Source organism: Anomaloglossus baeobatrachus, chromosome 5 (assembly GCF_048569485.1).
Source record: "Anomaloglossus baeobatrachus isolate aAnoBae1 chromosome 5, aAnoBae1.hap1, whole genome shotgun sequence".
Classification (NCBI taxonomy): Eukaryota; Metazoa; Chordata; class Amphibia; order Anura; family Aromobatidae; genus Anomaloglossus; species Anomaloglossus baeobatrachus.
Window position 1 is genome coordinate 411071036 of NC_134357.1, and position 20558 is coordinate 411091593.

Genomic DNA, 20558 nt, shown 5'->3' on the forward strand with positions numbered 1-20558 from the left:
TATCCGGTTCCTGATTCCGGGATTGCCTAGAGGTTCTCCGAGGACTGTCGGCGGGGAGTACCATCACTGTTTCATCTGCCTGTGCCTGTCTCGGAAACCCGACTTCGTCCGTCAACCTCTACCAGCACGCCCAGCTAAACCCGGATCCCACCCGAGGTCCATACCCGGCACCTGTACCGGTCCCTAGTAATTGCCGTCAGGAACTCTGTGGCTCCAGAAACTTCGTTCTAACTGTCTCCTGAAGGACGCTATCCTTGCTCCGCTAGTACTCCGGCTACCGTGCACCTAGGCCCTCTGGTGGGGTGACTGGACAGTCCCTGTATAGGGGTTCGCTCCGGGTTGCCTCACTGGGGGAGTCCGGTGCACGGCCCAGAGGATCCAACACCACCAGGACCTAACACATAGCCACCAAACACAGGGCTTCCATGGGTTCCTTATCTTGCCATGGTTTGTTGAGATAGACATGGTACACCTGGTAGGGCTTCCTTCTCTCTGGTTAGCAGATTTTATAATTAACTTTACCCAACTTTTTGACCATTTAATAGGGGCTTTGCTACTTGGCAAGATATTTTCTTTCCACCGTGGTACGAGCACCAGTACAAGATCTCCCAGGCTGAAGTATCTCATCCTGACTGAGATTGTATGGCTTCATCTGGGCACTTTGTGCCTGGAGAAGGTGCTGTCTCATAATGGGCATCACTTCAGCAATTCTCTCTTGCATTTGGGCCATATGCTCAATTACACTCTTGTAGGATGTAGCTCTTGCAGGGTTACGCTCTTGTAGGGAGAGATTCCGAGCTCTCTTTCACTATATCCAGCAATCCATAAGGGTGTTGGCTATACAACAGTTCAAACGGGAAAAACCCTGTAGAGGACTGTGGTAGTTCTCTGATGGAGAACAACAGGTATGGCAGTAAACAGTCCCAGTCTCGGCCTTCCTTTTTCCACAACCTTCTTTAGCATGGCCTTCAACATTTTATTAAACTGTTCCATGTGTCTATCTGGCTGCGGGTGATATAACACGGTACAAAGTTGTGTGATCCGCAGGTCTTTGCATAATTCCCTAATGACCTTTGAAAAGAATGGGGTCCCTTGGTCCATCAGAATCTGTTTCAGCTGTCCAGTTCAGGAAAATATCTGGACTAGTTTTTTAGCTATACTTTTTGCTGAGGAATTTTTCAATGGTACTGCCTCTTGGCACCAAGTAGCATAATACATGACCACTAGGATATACTGATACCTTCTGGAGGACTTGACCAGGGGTCTATCTAAATCCTTCACTATGCGAACGAACAGGACCTCAATGATTGGTAATGGCACTAAGGAGCTAGGGAAGAGAGCAACTGGGATGGTTAATCTGCATGTGGGACAGACCCTACAATAATTCAATATCTCTTGGTGACAACCGGGCCAGTGGAACCTCTGGAGGCTTAGTTTTGTCTACCCCCATATGGTTACCTAAGACATGAGTATGGGCTTTGTTATGTCTAACACTCTACGCCTGTAGGGTCCTGGTATCAACAACTCTTCTAATAGCTCACCTTACTGACATGATGCAATAACTCCCCATTTATAGCAATGTATGGATATCTGGTGTCGTCCACGGGCTCTTGAGGAATCCTGCTCTATTATAATAGGGTGTAATAAGTCCTTGACTACGCCAGCCTTAAGGGACTTAGTTTCAAAGTTTGTCTTTATGTCCACCCAAGGCATAGAGTAGCCCTTTGTGTTCCTGTGGATACAGCAGATGCTTACCATCTTTCCAGGAATCAGCCAGTGAGAGAGTGTGGCCCTTATTAGGATCACCAAACTCCCTAAGCCCAGCAGAACAGTCACTGACAAGGGACATGCCTGTGGCCCCTCACCAGGTTCAGAGTCAGGACTGCAAGCAGGGTATGCATAATAGGAGCAATGCTGACCCATGGTACAGTCTATTGGCGGTCATGAGGCAAAGGGTGGCTATGTGACCTGGGTGATTACACCTCCAACAAATCATGCTATTAGCTGAAGCATTCAGCAATAACTCAGATGCCCTTGGGAATCTAATCGCCTCCATATGCAGCTCTAGTTCCCTTCTTTTGGGTGTCAGCCTCCCCTTGGTAACCCCAGTATGGAGAAGCTACTGACTCTTGTTTCCCCAAGGACCTCTCAACCACTTGGTAGCTTTCTACCATGCCCACCAAGTCATCGGCATTCCAGGGATCTCCTTGGGTAACCACTGAGTGAACTCCCCTCGGAAGGGAGTGGATGAATGTGTCCACGATGACCTTTTCCACCATCTGCACTAGGGAGGAAGATTCTGGTTGCAACAACTTTTGAACCATATTTAGCAATTCAAACATTTGGGACCAGGGATGTTTGTCACCGCAATAGCCCCAGTGTGTACCTTCTGCGCACTGACAGTCAGGTTTCCTCCTAAGTGTGCCACGATCTCTGTTTTCAACTTGGTATACTCATTTGCATCCTGCAGAGCCAGATCATATTAGACCTTTTGCGGTTCCCCCATTACTCATTGCTCCAGCATCTTCACCTACTATTCCAGAGGTAATTTCTCCCATTCTGCCACCCTTTCTAAAACAATCAAGAATGCCTCAACATCATTACTCAATGTCATCTTTTGCAAGTCTCTCCTAACCATCTTTCACACATGTGAATCATCACGTTGACTCCGGGGTGGTTCTGCTTCCCTGGGGCGGAGCGTCTCAGCCAGGATCATCATCTGCTGCTGGTATTGCCATTGCTTCTGCTGTATCTGTTCTTGCTGCAGCTGGAACTGTTGCATAAGCAGTTTATTGATTTCCTGCTGGGCTTTCAGTGGCTTCTGCCATTGTTGTTGCCGTTGACATTGCTGTTCCTGATGCTCCTGCCCTTATTACTGCCATTGTTGTTGCTGTTTCTGTTCCTGTCTGATGCTGGTGTTGCAGATCAGCCTGCAGCAGCTGCTTTATCAGTGCCTCCATGTTGTCTGTTTTCACTCCAGCTGAAGCTTTTACCCACAACATGCTGTTTCCTAGGGCAGTCAGAAGTGCCCCTCGGAATTCGTGCCCATACTTCTGCACCAACAGTAGACAGCTCACTTGGTTGCATTTTGAGGTAGGGAGGGTTTTTTTGAGTAAAATGTCCACGTTGGTTTATTTAGACGTCATAAACCATTCAGGATAACCAAACCAAAAACAGCCTTTTCTAGCACAAACTGAAAATATCAAAGCAAATAGTGCGTACAACAGACCACTCAGGTTAATGTCCAGTTCTCATTCATTAGCAAGGAAAAACACACTGGAGATCTGCACACCTCCACATACAGTTGTCACGCCCTGGACCCCAGGGGTCACAGGTAACAACACCCACCACATCACACACACACACCCCCATCCCTTGTGAGGACTCACCCGTCACCCGAAAGGGAGACCTGATGCCTCCCTCAGGGCTAGTGGGGCACACCAGGTGGGCAGAGTCAGGCGGAAAGGCACGCCCACCGAGGAGACTACTGTCCTGAGGCAGGAAATACAGTGGGGTTTGTGGTTAGGTGAAGTGAAGGAGTAAAGCTGTCAGGGGCTGTTGGAGCCTGGGATCCCCGTAACGTCAGGCAGGTAGACGGTGGTGGCCGCCTGCAGGAGTACCGGTGTAGCGACCGGCGGAACCGTAAGGACCGGGTCAGGGTTGGAGCCCGCCGGACCTGAACTGGGGAGTCAACAGCTATCTGGAGCACCAGCAACCAAGTATTCAGACCCCGTCCTAGCTTAGAAGCCACTGAATTTAGGCAAATTCACTGATTGCAGTCTGGACCTCACGGGTTCATTCTCACCCAAAGTCCCGAAAAGAGGCAAAAACCCACCGATACTGGGTGAGTGTCACTGCCAAGGGCCAAACATCCGACGGGCCAGCGCCTGCGGGCAACCGAGGACTCCTCCGGCAGCTAAACGCCGGGGAGCGGGCTACCACTGCCCAGGCAGGGGAGCCAACAACCGAGAAACAGAAGGTGCAAGGGAAAGGGACCACCATCAACCTCACAAGGGACACAAGCAGCCGGCTGCGGGACCCGACCATCCCCGAACTTTGGTTTACCAGTGACTCTGAGTGTGAATTAATAGTGAGTACACCAGTGCCATCTGGGCACGGCACCGTACCGCAGCACGGCACCCTGCACCCGACATCATCGTCATTCCCCCACCGGGCCCCGGGACACACCGCCCCTACCCACGGAGGGGCTAACATCTAGGCTGAGGCCACAACACCGCTCCCGGGAGCCCCCTTCACTCCAGCCGCAGCGGTGGTGCATCCCGTCACCACAACCCGTGGATGGCGTCACGACTCATCCAGTAACAACGCGGCCTCCCGGCTGCGAACCCCGTCCTACACCGCCAGCCCCCACTGCCTCCCCTTAACAGAGCGACGTGGCCCCCGGTCCGGAGGCGCTCGAGACACTGACAACCCGAGCCTGGACCTCGAGCGGCTCAACCCGGCAGGGAGCAGATGAGCCCCTCTCAGGGCGGTACACAGTCACCTAATAAATCCACCAGGACTTTCTTATTTCCACCATCCACAATCCGGGGTGGGGATATACAGCAGTCAGTTCCATCCATCTCTCTTTCTACTCATAAACCTGGCCCTTGTCAGCCCTATTAATAGAGATGAGCGAACCGATCGCGGTTCGGCTCGAGGTCGGTTCGCCGAACGGAGCTCCCGTTCGAGTTCGGTTCATCGAACGTTCGACGAACCGAACTCGAACCAATAGGCTATAATGGGAGTCAATCACAAAACACATAAAAATGCATTATAAATGTACACATACAGTTAATAAACATTGCCATAACACTTACCGGTCCCCGCGATCCCTCCTGCACTCTGTCTCCTGCCGCTATTCCATCCGATGATCGCTGAATCCTCCCGGTGACCGATACTGCCAGCAGAGATGCAGGACCTATCGTGACGTCAAAATAGCCATGTGACCAGTCACGTGGCTATTATCTCATTGGCTACAGACTGGTCACATGACTATGACGCGTCATGTAGGACCTGCGAGTGCATCTCTCCGGTACACGGTGCACATTTGTGTATCGCCGTGTACTGGCGACATGCTCTAGCACACGGTCGACTCCCCGTTCCGTTAGGGACCGGCTGACACAGCTGGTCATTAACGGAGATCACCGTTGCCATAGCAACGCAGTTAGCGGTGACGTCACCGCTAACCGCGGCTCCGGGAGCACCGTTGCTATGGTAACGCGTCTGTCAGCGTTACCGCTGTTACCGCTAGCAACACTGATCACTCACGGAGTGAAGGCTGCACGCTGCTTCTCGTGCAGCTTTCACGGAGTGAATGCTCCACGGGAAGCAGCATCTTCCCCCATGCAGCAGTGATGTAGCAGAGCTGCATTTGTTGAACGAGAAAGACAGAAGAGCAGGATCGTGGAGGGCTGACAGGGGGTAATAAAGATGGAGTCTCTAATGTGTCTGTGTATTTATTTCTATTAAAGTATTTTTTCTCTGTGTGGTGTCTTTTTTTTAACCCTTTATTGGAGATTCTTAATGGCCGGGTCAAACGTGCCTGACATTAAGAATCTCTGGCTTAATACTGGCTAGTAAAACAAAGCCAGTATTAACTCATGATTACCCAACAAGCCACCCGGCTCCAGGGCTGTTGGAAGAGTTGGATACAGCGCCAGATGATGGCGCTTCTATGAGAGCGCCATTTTCTGGAGCGGCTGCAGACTGCAATTCGCAGCAGAGGCGCCCAGAAACCTCGGGCTAACCTGTGCTGCGGATTCCAATCCCCAGCTGCCTAGTTGTACCTGGCTGGACACAAAATATGGGGCGAAGCCCACGTCATTAGTTTTTTAATTATTTCATGAAATAAGTGAAATAATTAAAAAAAAAGGGCTTCTCTATATTTTTGGTTCCCAGCCGGGTACAAATAGGCAACTGGGGGTTGGAGGAAGCCCGTGGCTGCCTGCTGTACCTGGCTAGCATACAAAAATATGGCGAAGCCCACGTCATTTTTTTGGTCGGCAAAAAACTTCTGCATACAGTCCTGGATGGAGTATGCTGAGCCTTGTAGTTCTGCAGCTGCTGTCTGCTCTTCTCCATACAGACAGACAGCAGCTGCAGAACTACAAGGCTCAGCATACTCCATCCAGGACTGTATTTCTGTATTTTGATTGCTGGACATCACAGTGCTGTAAAAATAAATCTTTAAAAAAAATGACGTAGCGCTCCGCGGTATTTTTGATTCTCAGCGCAGATAAAGCAGACAGCTATGGGTTGCCACGCCCATCTGCCTGCCGTTACCTTGGTTGGCAATCAAAATACAGGGAAGCCCATTAATTTTTTCTATTTAAAAATAGTTAAAAAAAAAAATGACGTTGGGTCCCCCCATTTTTGATAGCCAGCTAGGGTAAAGCAGACGGCTGTAGCCTGAAAACCACAGCTGGCAGCTTTACCGTGGTTGGGGATCCAATGTGGAGGTCCCCTCAGGCTCTTTTTTATAATTATTTTATAAATATTAATAATTACACAATAAAAGTAGGGTCCCCCCCAAATTGGATCACCAGCCAAGGTAAAGCGGATAGCTGTGGTCTGGTATTCTCAGGGTGGGAAGGTCCATAGTTATTGGGCCTTCACAGCCTAAAAATAGCAGGCCGCAGGCACCCCAGACGTGGCGCATCCACTAGATGCGCCAATCCTGGCGCTTCACCCCAGCTCATCCCGTGCCCTGGTGCAGTGGCAAACGGGGTAATAAATCGGGTTGATACTAGCTGTAAAGTCACCTGAGATCAAGCCCAGCAGTTTGTGATGTCATGGCATCTATTAGATACCCAACATCATAAACTGTCAGTACTAACAAAAAAAAAAAGTCGACAAAAGAAATTTATTTGGAAAAACAGTCCCCAAAACATTTCCTCTTTCACCAATTTATTGTAAGAAAAAAAATAAAGGGGTCCCACGACGACTCTCGACCGTCTAGAATATGGGGGGGAGACACTCAGGGAACGTATCCCCCATTTTCTAGCAGTGCGGACCCTTCATGTGAGGAGTGTGGGTGCAATGAATCTGCACTCACTCTCCCCGGGTCCACAGCAGCAGAGTCCATGTCGTAATGGTTGCTACCAAAGCTGCAATGCCCTGCTCATGAGGTAAGGGCATGCCTAATCAGGAGAACTACTGTAGAGGAAGCTCTGCTCACTGGTATATAGGTGCTCAGAGGTAATAATAGATAAAATTAGTGAGTAACCTCGGCACTCTAAATCTCCCAGACTAAGTCAGTAAGTCACAACGGATAGTAATGCAAAATCACTCTTTATTGGTCCGTATTAAGAAAAAAAAATTTTTCATAAGCATATATATTTTTGTCCAAAACAAGTTACAAATGACGTTTCGGCCTGAGCCTTCGTCAGATTGGACTTATCTGCATGTAATCATGAAAAATGACAATAATCAGTATCACATAAGAGTGAGAGAACAATAACATAAACTCGAACATGTATGTAATGTAATGTAGAGCTACAATTGGGATGCAGCAAAATAATTGCAACACAGCAAGAAATGAAACACATGATACAAATGTCATAATACAGTACAAGGACAATATAGTAATGACAAATATGGGGTCAGAGTAGGCTTAGACAGCTCTGGTACGAAAGAGATGTCAATCATAAAGTAACGTGCAGTAGGTGTAGAGCTATACTATGCATGGCAGAGCTAATGGGTAGACCGACCATAGAAAAAGAATGGAGAAAAAGTGGAGAAAAAGTGGAGAAAAAGTGGAGAAAAAGTGGAGAAAAAGTGGAGAAAAGGTGGAGAAAAAGTGGAGAAGTGGAGAAGAAGTGGAGAAAAAGTGGAGAAAAAGTGGAGAAAAAGTGGAGAAAAAATGTAGAAAAAGTGGAGAAAAAGTGGAGAAAAAGTGGAGAAAAGGTGGAGAATAGGTGGAGAAGAAGTGGAGAAAAAGTGGAGAAAAAGTGGAGAAAAAGTGGAGAAAAAGTGGAGAGAAAGTGGAGAAGAAGTGGAGAAGAAGTGGAGAAGAAGTGGAGAAGAAGTGTTTGTTCATGCCAGATGGGAGATAAATAATTTTTTACCGGCGCTGTCATTTACTGTAACGTGATCATCGGTGTACGGTGTATACCGGTGATCACGTGAGCGGGGACCGGAAAAAACGTCCTGAGTCATGATCTCCAGGGTCTCAGCTAGCCCTGAAACCCCGGAGATTTTCTGACGCTGGGGGGCGTTATTCACTTATTTCTGCCTGCTGTTTATAAATGGCAGATCAGAATAAGGCTACATTAACACGACCGATCCATTTTTGCGGTCTGCAAAAAACAGTCCGTTTTTTTTCACGGGTGCATCCGTGTGGCATCCGTTTCCGTTCCGTAGACGGTCCGTATGTCATCTGTTTGTCATCCGTGTGCCTTCCGTTTTTTTTGTGTACTGCAAAAAAACTGAAGGAGGGTAAATGCATAAATTTACCCAGGATCCATAGCTTCATCCTACATGAGGCGGTCACATGTTCACTCCAGTGCCATTTTCTACTGCTTTTCACAGTGTAGAGCGCTCTGGTGATTTTCTTGTGCTTATGCACTTCATATCAGTCTTTTCTGTCATTATAATGGCAGAAAGACACATAATGTCCCACTCTCCTGCATTTTGTAATTTTGCACCCTTTGGTGCCTTTCATGTGGCACTAAGGGGTGCTTAGCTTTGTATTTAGCCAAAAAAATGAAAAAAAAAATGACGTGGGGCTCCCCCTATGTTTGATAGCCAGCTAGGGTAAAGTAGACGACTGCAGCCTGCAGACCACAGCTGGCAGCTTCACCTTGGCTGGTAATCCAAAACTGAGGGCACCCCACGCTGTTATTTTAAATTAAATAAATAATTTTAAAAAAAAACACGTAGGGGTCCCCCCAAAATCGGATCACCAGCCAAGGTAAAGCAGACAGCTGGGGTCTGATATTCTCAGACTAGGGAGGTCCATGGTTATTGGTTATCTCCCCAGTTTAAAAATAGCAGGCCGCAGCCGCCCCAGAAGTGGCGCATCCATTAGATGCGCCAATCCTGGTGCTTCGCCCCAGCTCATCCCGCGCCCTGGTGCGGTGGCAAACGAGGTAATATATGGGGTTAATACCAGATGTGTAATGTCACATGGCATCAAGCCCTGGGGTTGGTGAGGTCAGGCGTCTATCAGATACCCGACATCACCAACCCAGTCAGTAATAAAAAAAAATAGACGACAAACACATTTTTATTTGAAAAAACACTCCCCAAAACATTCCCTCTTTAACCAATTTATTAGAAAGAAAAACAAATCCAGGTCTGGTGTAATCCAAGGGGTTGCCATGACGATCCACACTGTCCCAGTCAATGAAGAGCAGGATGTTCCCCATTGTCTAGGAGAGCAGTGCAGTGACCTGAGCTAACATCAATGGGTCAGCCCAGGTCACTGCAGGGGATGACAAGTGCTGCTGTCAGCGAGGTACATTACCTGCGCTGATCTCCAGCACACTGACAGCACCTGTCACTGAGTTCAATGACCGACGCCTTCACAGCCAAGTATCGCGAGAGGCCCGTGACGTCACCGCTAGTCAGTCTCGGGTCGGAAGCGAGAGAAGGTGATGTGACAAGCGGCGGCCATGGAGGACAGTGACAGTGCTGAGGTCGGGATGGCGGGACTTCATCACCGCAGGTAAGCCGAGCGGGACCATGTGTGCAGAGTGTGTGTGTGTGTGTGTGCAGAGTGTGTGTGTGTGTGTGTGTACGTGTGTACATGCCGCGGGCAGGAGGGGGTGGAGCGAGCTGAGCGGGCAAGTGTGGGCTTCCTGCACGTAACTAGGATAAACATCAGGTTACTAACCAAAGCGCTTTGCTTGGATACCCGATGTTTATCTTGGTTACCAGCTTGTGGCAGGCTGCCAGCGATGGCTCCTGCACACTGTAGCTGTAAAAAGCCCTGCTTTTTGCTGCTAGAACCGTTCTCGAACGTATTTAGAACTATCGAATTTTAGCAAAAAAGCTCGAGTTCTAGTTTGATCTAGAACAGCCCCAAAATCACTCGAACCGCGAACTGGAGAACCGCGAACCGCGCTCAACTCTATCTATTAATACTCTCAGTACTACATGTACTGGAGCTAGTTTCCAGGCTTCACAGAGGATAACCACCTCTAGAGCTCCCCTCTATGACGTGTCCAGCTATCATCTTACACCCACTATAACTAAAATAGAATAAAAGTCTATCTTATGTGGTCATATCTTGAGAAAAGCCAGAGCTGCAACATGTATAGAAGCAATCAGAAAAATCATGAAATGTCTTTTTGAAGCTTGAAATCAGATGACTGCACATTCAGTTGAAAGATTACTCAGATGTTAAACCTGATTTGATGCAGAAATTAATAAGGGTCACTGAACTTTCAAGCTTTCTAATAGTATGACCTGAATATGATTCGATCATATAGGAACGGGACAGGAGACACGGAATTAAATAAGTTCCTACTTGAAAAACTATGACATCTGACCATGAAGGTGCTACATTCAATAAACACATTTTCTACTTCTCCAGAAATTTCCTCAAGAAGCAAGTAATTTCTTATTACTCCTTACGTACTACTTCAGGTGATCACTGTATGATTGTTGGCTCGATCTCAAAATAAGTATCATTAAATTTACAGAAAGGCTTTCTATGGGCATTGTACTTTAAAGAGAAACTCCAGTAAACACTTCTTATCGTTCTCGACACCATCCAGAGTTGCAGATAGGCATTCTATTGCAGATGACAAGGATTAAGTTCTTACTCTGGCTGTATCAAAAATTGGTTTGTTGGCACCTTCTTGACAAACCAGAACCTGGCTATGTGCCCTGCCTTGCCTGCTAATTACACACCTGCCACAACCATTATTCCATACTTGCCAACTTTTAGGGAAGCTCTCCCAGTAGTATTATTATTAGTATATTGACTTCAGGCCATGTTTTCTTCTTGCTCCCTCCATACATCTTCTACATCCTCTCAATTTGTAACAGAACCGAACTTCCAAAAGTACTGTTTTCCTGGATATTCCTGAAGGCTTCTGGAGTTTTTTATGGCTCGTGGGAGGTTTACCAAGTGTTTTGAGAGCCTATAAGGTGCGACATGTCTTTGGGACAATCCCAGATGTTCCAATAGAGTAGGCAATTATGGCGTAATCTAATGTAGGATATAGCAGTGTGCTTCCATTTAGCTCACCTCTATGATTACATAGACCATTCTGAAGAATGAGCAGGGTGTTTTGAGAGACACTTATAGTATGCAAGAAAGGCTGTCCTGTGCAGCAGCATGCATGTCACAAGCAGTGTGTAAACGTCAGCGCTCTGCATTGATGATGGATTGCCTTACATCATCTTAGAGAATCAGGAAGCAGTCTGGAGAACATTTAGTGCCAGTTGCAGCCCTCTTACTGGGAACTCTTAAAGGGAACCTGTCAGGTCCAATATAAGCAGTTCTGGGTGCATATTGCTAATCCCTGCCTAACAGTCCCTGTATACACTGGCATAGATAAAGATATCTTTAGGAAAGTATTTCAAAAGATTTTTTTATCGTTTGCTAATGAGCGAGGGGACTAGTGCTCATGTGCGCATGACCCTGGACTTTCGGTTATGCGCACTACTTCAGGTTGAAGCCAGCATGCGTACACCGGCTTGATAGTGTGCATGACCGGAACTCTGGGGTTATGCTCACTGAGCCAAATCCAGTGTCGGGCAGCGATGGCAGCCGGAGAGGTGAGTGAGATCATCTGCTGACGCTGTGCATTCATTAGCATGTTCGCACACCCACAGGGGGCATACTAACATGATAATGGAGCCGACTAGCCAGGGGAACTAACGCCCAGGGGGACTAGTCCTCTCGCTCATTAGCATACGATATAAGATCTTTCGAAATACTATTTCTAAAGATCTCTTTATCTATGCTACCAGATACAGGGACAGCTAGGCAGGGATTAGCAATATGTACCCAGAACTGGTCATGGTTCTGGGCGCATATTGGACCTGACACATTCCCTTTAAAGGGAACCTGTGACCAGCTCCTAAAAGCCCTCATAAACATCATTCTAAAATACTGTATAAGTGTATATATGTCCCCAATCCATTCTGCAAGGCAAAAAAAAAGACCTTTTATCATACTCACTTACGGGGTCATCCAATTCAATAGACGTAGCTGGGCTTCATCCGACACCTCCTCTGATCTTACGATTATCGTCCTCCTGCCCTGCTTCATGTGGATAACATGCCCTATGTCAAACACATAGTGTATTATATTGCGCTCCTGGGTGTGCGTACCTCTCTCTGCCCTGCCCAGCACAGAGCATGATACTGTAGTGCACATGCGGGAAAGGCCAAAGAACACTGGCACAATAAATGATGTAGAATGCACATCCACATGAAGCAGAGCAGGAGGAGAGCAATCGTAAGAAGAGAGGAAATGCCAGATCATGAAGAGCAATGCCCAAGCACCCCCCGTACCTGAGTATAATAAAAGGTCTTTTTTATTGCGTTGTAGAGCAGATTGGGGACATACAGCATATACGGCATTCCAGAATGCTCTATTTTAGGGCTTATAGGTGCTGGCCCTACTTTATATGGGGAAAAAGCTGATGACAGGTTCCCTATAAAGATTACACCTGATCATTTAGGGTCTCAGCAGCTGCAGGACACCCTGTAATGAACTTATTATTTGGAGACTTTCTGTCAAAGGGTTTGCCCAAAATGCAGGGGTCCTAGGTTCAAATCCCACCATGTCACCATGTATAACTTGTACAAGGAGTTTGTATGTTCTCTCCATGTTTGCGCGTTGATTTCCTCCAGATTCTGCGTTTTCTTCCCACACTCCAAAGATATCTGATAGGGAATTTAGTATATGGGGAAAGTAATGGTGATGTGTGTAAAACGCTGCGGAATATGATAATACTATATAAGTATATAATAAACTTTGAAAACCCTTTAAAGTACATGACAAGCTAATTTTTAAAACAAATTGATATAGAATCTTTTTACTTACCCACAATCCTCATTCTATCAATCATAACGTGTCTAATAAGATAAATAGAGGCTATAAAATACGGTAACATTGAATTTACCGTAATTTGTAACTGACGGCTCGACGCACAGTACTTGCACATTTTTTCTCACGGTTAGGCAAATCTAAGCATAAGCATTGGGTTGATTAAACCAAAAACTTTATCCAGTTTCTTTTAAATGGGACTTTTATGTTGTTTGCTAGGAAAACCTGGCACAATTAGGATTAATGAGTAGAAGAGTATAGGACTGCAGGGGCATGAGAAAATGCTTTAATGTTTATTAGAAACAGCCTCCAAATAGATTTTTATAGGAGTCATAGGGTAGCCTGCAATGCAAAAATCCCGCAAGTTAAATTACCTATAAACTTCTAAGACTGTGCATGCCCTTACTTAAAACACCTGAAGTCAAATAGTAAAACATTAACCCTTACAGGCCTTGATAATAATACTGATGGTCATCATAGTCATCGGTACTGTAATGGGGTATGACTAATGCCCTTATATAACACCTCAACATAGACCTTTCCAGTAAAGCTTCCTAAATACAACCCCCATGTGGTGATCAGAGTCCACACAAAACACATTTAGTGTGCTTTATATACCCCCAACAGTCAATTTTTAACAAGAGAGACAAATCTGACCTTAATAAATTAACCATGTAATTTGGCAATGAGCTATGAGGCATGCGGTATGGCCCATGTCAACCTAAATGGTATGTAGATAGCTTTCCATTCATATATGGAGATGAGTCAACAGATGTGCACTTATGAAGATGTCTTTAAAAAGTACTTACATGAAATCTCTTTCACCTAAATGTATGAGCAGTGTTGGAGGACAAAGGAGCGCAAAATGGGGTCTTATCCAGAGGTTATATGAAGGTGAAAACACTGGAGAGGCTCACCTTAGTGGGGTTGTGAGAGTCACAACTAACTGGATAGGCCTAGATACACGGCTGCTGCAGCCCCGTGTGGAAGCAGAGTATAAGCGATGAACACACAAGGTATAATGCCATGCCGCCGTGATAAAACACAATCCAAGATGATATAATTGTGATTTATTTCTACGCATTTCGGATATCCCTCTCCTTCATCAGGAAATTCTCATATGTATGTGATATTTCCTGAAAAAGGAGAAGGATCACCGAAACATGCAGAAATATATCACAATTATCTCATCTTGGATTGTCTTTCATCATGGCATTCTGTCTCTTCATTGTTTATGCTGTTTTCACCTAAATATGAGATTCACTCTGAAAATAGTACATCTAATTGAAAGAATTAAGTGATCACTCCACAAAATGGATAGTAGATGACCTACAGTAGCTAAATAATCACTGAGTCTCAGACGCTTTCTCTCAATCCTTGCAGAACATTCATTAACCTTCTTGGTTAATATATCCACTAATACGATAACTCTAAAGAGACCCAGGCCATGCTAACAACTTATATGAATTTTATTATTACTGTCACAAAGAGATTTTTGCCGGTATCGTCAACTGTTATGGCGGCGTCAGGATCTGTGGAAACTACAGCTTCTGGCACTTTGCCAAACTTCTCAGAGGTCTGTGAACAGTGCAGGGAGACGCAAGCGTCGACCCACAGGCTTCAGCAAGCTAGCAAGAGTAAATCTCTGCTGGGCTGCTTGTTAGTGTCTTTGATTACATGCTGTGGAGGAGCCAATCACGTTCGCTCCCCTCCTATATATGCTATCTGGACTATTTTATGAATGCCAGCTATAGTTTACCTATACTGGTCTGGTGAGGTGCTGTGATCCAGACTTACTGGTGGTTTTTGTGCTTTATTGCTGTGAGCAGTTGAGGTGTTAACCCTTTTTGTGTTTTTGTTGTTACCTTCCCGCTCTTGATTTTCTCTTCAGTCTCTTACTGTTTGTTCCTCTGAGTTTGCAGTGTGTCTGAGTTTTGGTTTTCACCTGTCTGTCTTAATTTGTGTTACCATCTCACTCCTGCCCCTTCCTTCCCTGGGGGGTAACAGATTAGATCTGATCAGGAGAATAGCCAGGAATGGGTCTCAGTCTCAGGCATATCTACCATTAGGAGTAACCCTGACACTAGGGATAGCTTTGGCATCCCTAACACGAAGGACAGCATAGGCGCCCCCTGTCCCTCACTCTCTTGCAGTGACACTGTGACAATCATATTTTAATTTCAATAGAACTGAGTATATCCTAGAGATGAGTGAAACTTTTGAGAGTCAAATTTCTCTTGTTCACCAAATTTTTTAAAAAAAAAAATTGATTTACAACAAATTGCAAATAGTTGAATTGCTCTGAAATGACATGAATGATACTCTGAGGCCATCTAAGGCTACATCCAATTTTTGTAAGCTCTGTCATGCAAATATAGCCTTACTAGAATCAGTAATGTTTATTTAGTGTATTATGGATTTCTCACCCTATCTCTATTGCTGAGCTGTGACGTCCCCTCACTATCCAAATTCACCACAAAATGCCTACTACACTCCTTGTGTGTTCTTTTATACAGGCTATCAAAGTCCCTCCTGATTGAAATCAAAGCAGCTCCAGAGCTCAACCAACAGCATTCACTGGGTCACTGTAAGCATCACTAAGCCACCACCATGCTTCACTGTAGGCATCACCAAAGCATCGGCATGGTTCACCGTAGGTATCACCAAGACTATGTCATGCTTCACTGTAGGCAGGAGGTTCTTTTCAGCATACTCTTCATTATTTTTCCTTCAGATATACCATTAATCATTTCCCCCCAAAAAATAGATGTTTTGATTTGTTCTAGAAAACTGAATCCTAAAACATCTTTGACTTCTTTATACGGTTTTGAGCAGAGGGGCATTCATTTTTGTGCTTTGGGTCAGTAGAATAGTATCTTTTGAAATTCGGACATTAAAACCATCAGTAGAGTGTCAGTGCTGGAATAGGGAGTGGATTTCGATGGTGAGTATATCTCGTTTTATTGTTTAAGTAGCATGGCTTCATACTGGACAATTAAACAATTTTAAATTAGAACTCGTTTAAGTAAACATTTTATCATTTTTACTGAAAATTTTGAAAGGGGGAGTCCCATCAGGCCAATCAGTGGAATTCACCCTGACCTACTTGACTTATTAATGTATTATCACCACTCCTCATCTGAATGAATTCATTTTTCCAGCAGATATCTAAGTAGGGAAAATTAACACAAAGCTGCATCATCCTCCGCAACTGGACACACAGTGGATTTTGGTGAAACAAATTGCCTGTGATGAGACAATCCCTATAAGGAGTATTGTAATTCACGAAAAAATCATGAGGTCTCCTATGGCCACGGGCTCCTGTGTCCTGCCACGATGCCTGACTGGTCGGAACCTACAGATGGAACTTGAAAACTCATCTCTTCAAGAAAGTTTACAGCCTGGTATGACCGCGCTGCCACATCATCACCACCGGAGCTGCCAGCTCATCCCCACCGGAGCTGCCTCCTTACAACCACCGGAGCTGCCACCTTACCACCACCGAAGCTGCCATCTTACCACCACCGGAGTTGCCACCTTACCACCACTGAAGCTGCCACCTTACCACCACTGGAGCTGCCGCAACCCCCCAACCTACTATCTCCTCCCAATTATCCTGTACACTGTAAGCCCATAAGAGCAGGACCCTTTCTCCTTATTAGTTGGTTTACTGTATTTTATATCTGTATTTTGTCTTCTAACCCCTCTCATGTACAGCACCATAGAATTAATGGTGTTCCATAAATAAATAATAATAATTTGTCAATTCCACCCAGTGTTCAATTACATAACAAAATACTTTAATATAATTTGCCCTTTTTATGTTACATACAAGCTTTTAATTATAGCTCTGGTTACAAAATGATGCAGATGTAGAAAATCATTTCACTACCAGCTTCAGCCCATTAGATCTCTTTCCAAATTGGACTTAATCGGGCATTTATGGGGGTGAGGGAACTCAGATTATAAGGAGATGTTAGAATTCGCTTTATATAACAGAAAACAGTAAAATCAATACCCCCCCCCCCCTCCTGTGACTGTATGGTAGCATTTGTCATTTTAGCGGTGCGGGGCAATGTGTATCTTGTAGATAAGGTTGCAACCTCAGCAGAGATTTAACACTGCAGCAGCATTAATAATATAATATTATAAACAGCGCTCGTGCCAAATGGAGCAGCCTGCAACTTCAGTGTAATAGTTTTCGCATTGGACAAGTTGAAACTATAGTATAATTCTCTCTTAATGTACATTAGAGACAGGATTCTGCAGGTTTTATTGACAACGCCATGCGCACAGCGGCCCTCGCTCCTGAATTTTTTATTATATGGTTTTATAACTGCAGACGTGTGAACAAAAGAAATGCAGGAGTGCGTTATTAACCCGTGAGGAATGGATCGCCAATTTGCTAACTCAGAACGGATGTTGAATACAAGCCAAGAACATCATTTGCTGCACAATGTGGCCACGTGATGCGCTCACTTTGCATGATGCAGCTGTGCGGTTTGGCTGATCTGAATATTCTGGGAAGGAGAAGAGAAGATTCGGTTTAGAAAAGCCAGATATGGGAAAGAAGTACGTTTTACAAATGAATCAGCGAGGTAGAGGGGGTAAATACTTTTACTATTATATGATCAAGGTTGTTGGATCTTAGTAATGACCATTGTCATAATGGCCAGAAAATATTCCCCTGTTCCAAAAACTGTGATTCTTAAAGATACAGTGTCAGACTTGGAGTTTCTTGGGCGCACAAGAGCATGTCCATCATCACTAAAGGGTTATTCACATCTCAATAAGGGATGATATATTGCTATGACATGCGATCACTGGGGGTCTTTTCTCTGGGACCTCAACTGATGATAAGACTAGAGATGCCAGCGTTGCTTCCCCTTCACAATTTTTGCCCTGGACACCAGCTACAGCACAATTCCATTCAAGTAAATGGGTTAACTGTTATGTCTGGCATAGCCGAAAGGCAGCAAACAGCATTAGGGCCTGTGCACACTTTGCAGATTTGACGTAGATCTGTCAGATTTTATTCTGCGCGGATTTGTCATAAAACCTGAAGGGTTTCCTGACGCCACCAAAGTGAATGAGAATCCAGAAAACTCATCCACTCATTGCCTATTATTTCCTAGCACATTTAAATCGGCAGCATATCAATTATTTCAGGGTCTTCACTGAAGATTCCGCTCATACTAAAAAGTGTGGAAAAAACTGCACCAAAACACATGTAAAAATCACATAAAAACGTGCCTATTTTATGTAGAATTTTTCCTGCCAAGAGATGCAGAAATAGTGCAGAAATTACAGCACCAAATACCTGTGTGCACACAGCCTTCTACAGAAAAAAACTGTCAATGGGATGAGAAGGTGGAGGCTACCCGGCAGTGTTGGCTTCCATCCACCAGAGGTCTCTGTTGGCACTGCCGAAAATACTCTTTGGTAGATCTGGTGGCACAGTTAGTTCTCAAGGACATTCAAAAGTGTGAGAACGTTCGAGAGTGAGCTTGGTCCAAATCTCAAGTACTCCGTATCCTAAAGTTCCATGACTGTTCGAAGAGTTGTAGAGGCCTGTCAAGTTCCAGAGACATTTGCCTAAGAAGATTGCCTTTTCAGGGATGACTTCGGTTGAATGCAGAGTTGAATTCCCCAGAAGATTCCCTGAGTGACCCACGAGGAAGACTTGACCTACAATCCGCTCTCTGTGTGCCAGATATCACCGCTTCCTCATTAATCCAATTAACAGTTGACCGTACAACTACGACCTTTCCCACCACAGAGATTTCGATGAGTATGTATATACAAACCTAGAGTTTGGCGCCAAGAGTAGTTAATTAGGTCCAGAGTCTAAGAGGACAGGACTTTGCTTCCACAAGCAAAGTGCTCATAGTAATAGAGTTTATTCACCTCCTCTCTCAATCGTATCTCTATATGAATTGACTCCTTGGGCGGAGGTAAAAGAGCGGGATAGAAATCAAAATAAGTTTGTAAACCTCTGTGCTGCACCATCGAAAGGCCAGCTAGTGCACTCATTGATTTATATGGTTCCTCATAGATGATTTCTTTGGCTGCTGTACCATGTAAAGTAAATCGCTGCGTTATCACCTGGGACATTTCAGGTCCATGTCGCTTGTTCAGCACAGGGGTCTTGGTCACTTCTGAGTGTGTAATATTTCACTTTATGTTATTGTGTAGGATCCATAGAACTTTCTGCTACACCCTTTGTAAAGTAAGACATGTGCACACACTGCATTGGTCCCAAAAAAACGCACCCTCGGCACGCATTTTTTGCCACGTTTTACTTTGTTTTTGCCTAGTGCGTTTTTTAAGTCAAATCTATTGACTGGAAGGGCTCAAAAACGCCAGCAAAAATGCAGAAAGAATTGACATGCTGCATCTGTGTGGTCACCACAAAGACGTAGCCAAAAAAAGCTGCAGAAAGAAAAATTGAAATCTCATAGACTTTGCTGGGGAAGGAAATGCATGCAGTTTTTGGACCAAAACTGCACCCAAAAAATGCAGCAAAAAATGCAGCATGCGCACAAGGCCTAAAAGTTCTCTGCACTATTTGGTCTCATTCCTCATCCACGGTACATTATATCCTGGGCAGACCACCCCGGAACTGAGTCACAAGGATGCAGAGCTTCATTGTCAGGAGATGTGAGATTCCCAAAGGTCGGATCCCCAGCATTCAATAAGGGAGGGTATATCTTTGTCATATCTATCATCACTAAATTGCTGGAGGAAGGTTGAACTAGATGGACCTAAATCTTTTTTCAACATATGTAACTATGTAACTTATTGACATTGGAATACTCCTTTAAAGTGTAATCATCGTTTTAATTTTTATTTCATAAATCAATAGTACACATGAAAATAAGCAACTTTGTATCTTATCAGACAAATTTGCTTCTTTCTCTGTCAGAATTGATCAGTCATTATTTACATTCTCAATTATGAGGTAAAATCTGTATTCAGTAATGACTTTCCCATTACTGAGATACAGTCATATGAAAAAGTTTGGGCACCCCTATTAATGTTAACCTTTTTTCTTTATAACAATTCGGGTTTTTGCAACAGCTATTTCAGTTTCATATATCTAATAACTGATGGACTCAGTAATATTTCTGGATTGAAATGAGGTTTATTGTACTAACAGAAAATGGGCAATCTCCATTTAAACAAAATTTGACTGGTGCAAAAGTATGGGCACCCTTATCAATTTCTTGATTTGAACACTCCTAACTACTTTTTACTGACTTACTAAAGCACTAAATTGGTTTTGTAACCTCATTGAGCTTTGAACTTCATAGGCAAGTGTATCCAATCATGAGAAAAGGTATTTAAGATGGCCACTTGGAAGTTGTTCTCCTATTTGAATCTCCTATGAAGAGTGGCATCATGGGCTCCTCAAAACAACTCTAATAACATCTAATAAATGATGGACTGAGTAATATTTCTGGATTGAAATGAGGTTTATTGTACTAACAGAAAATGTGCAATCCGCATTTAAACAAAATTTGACCGGTGCAAAAGTATGGGCACC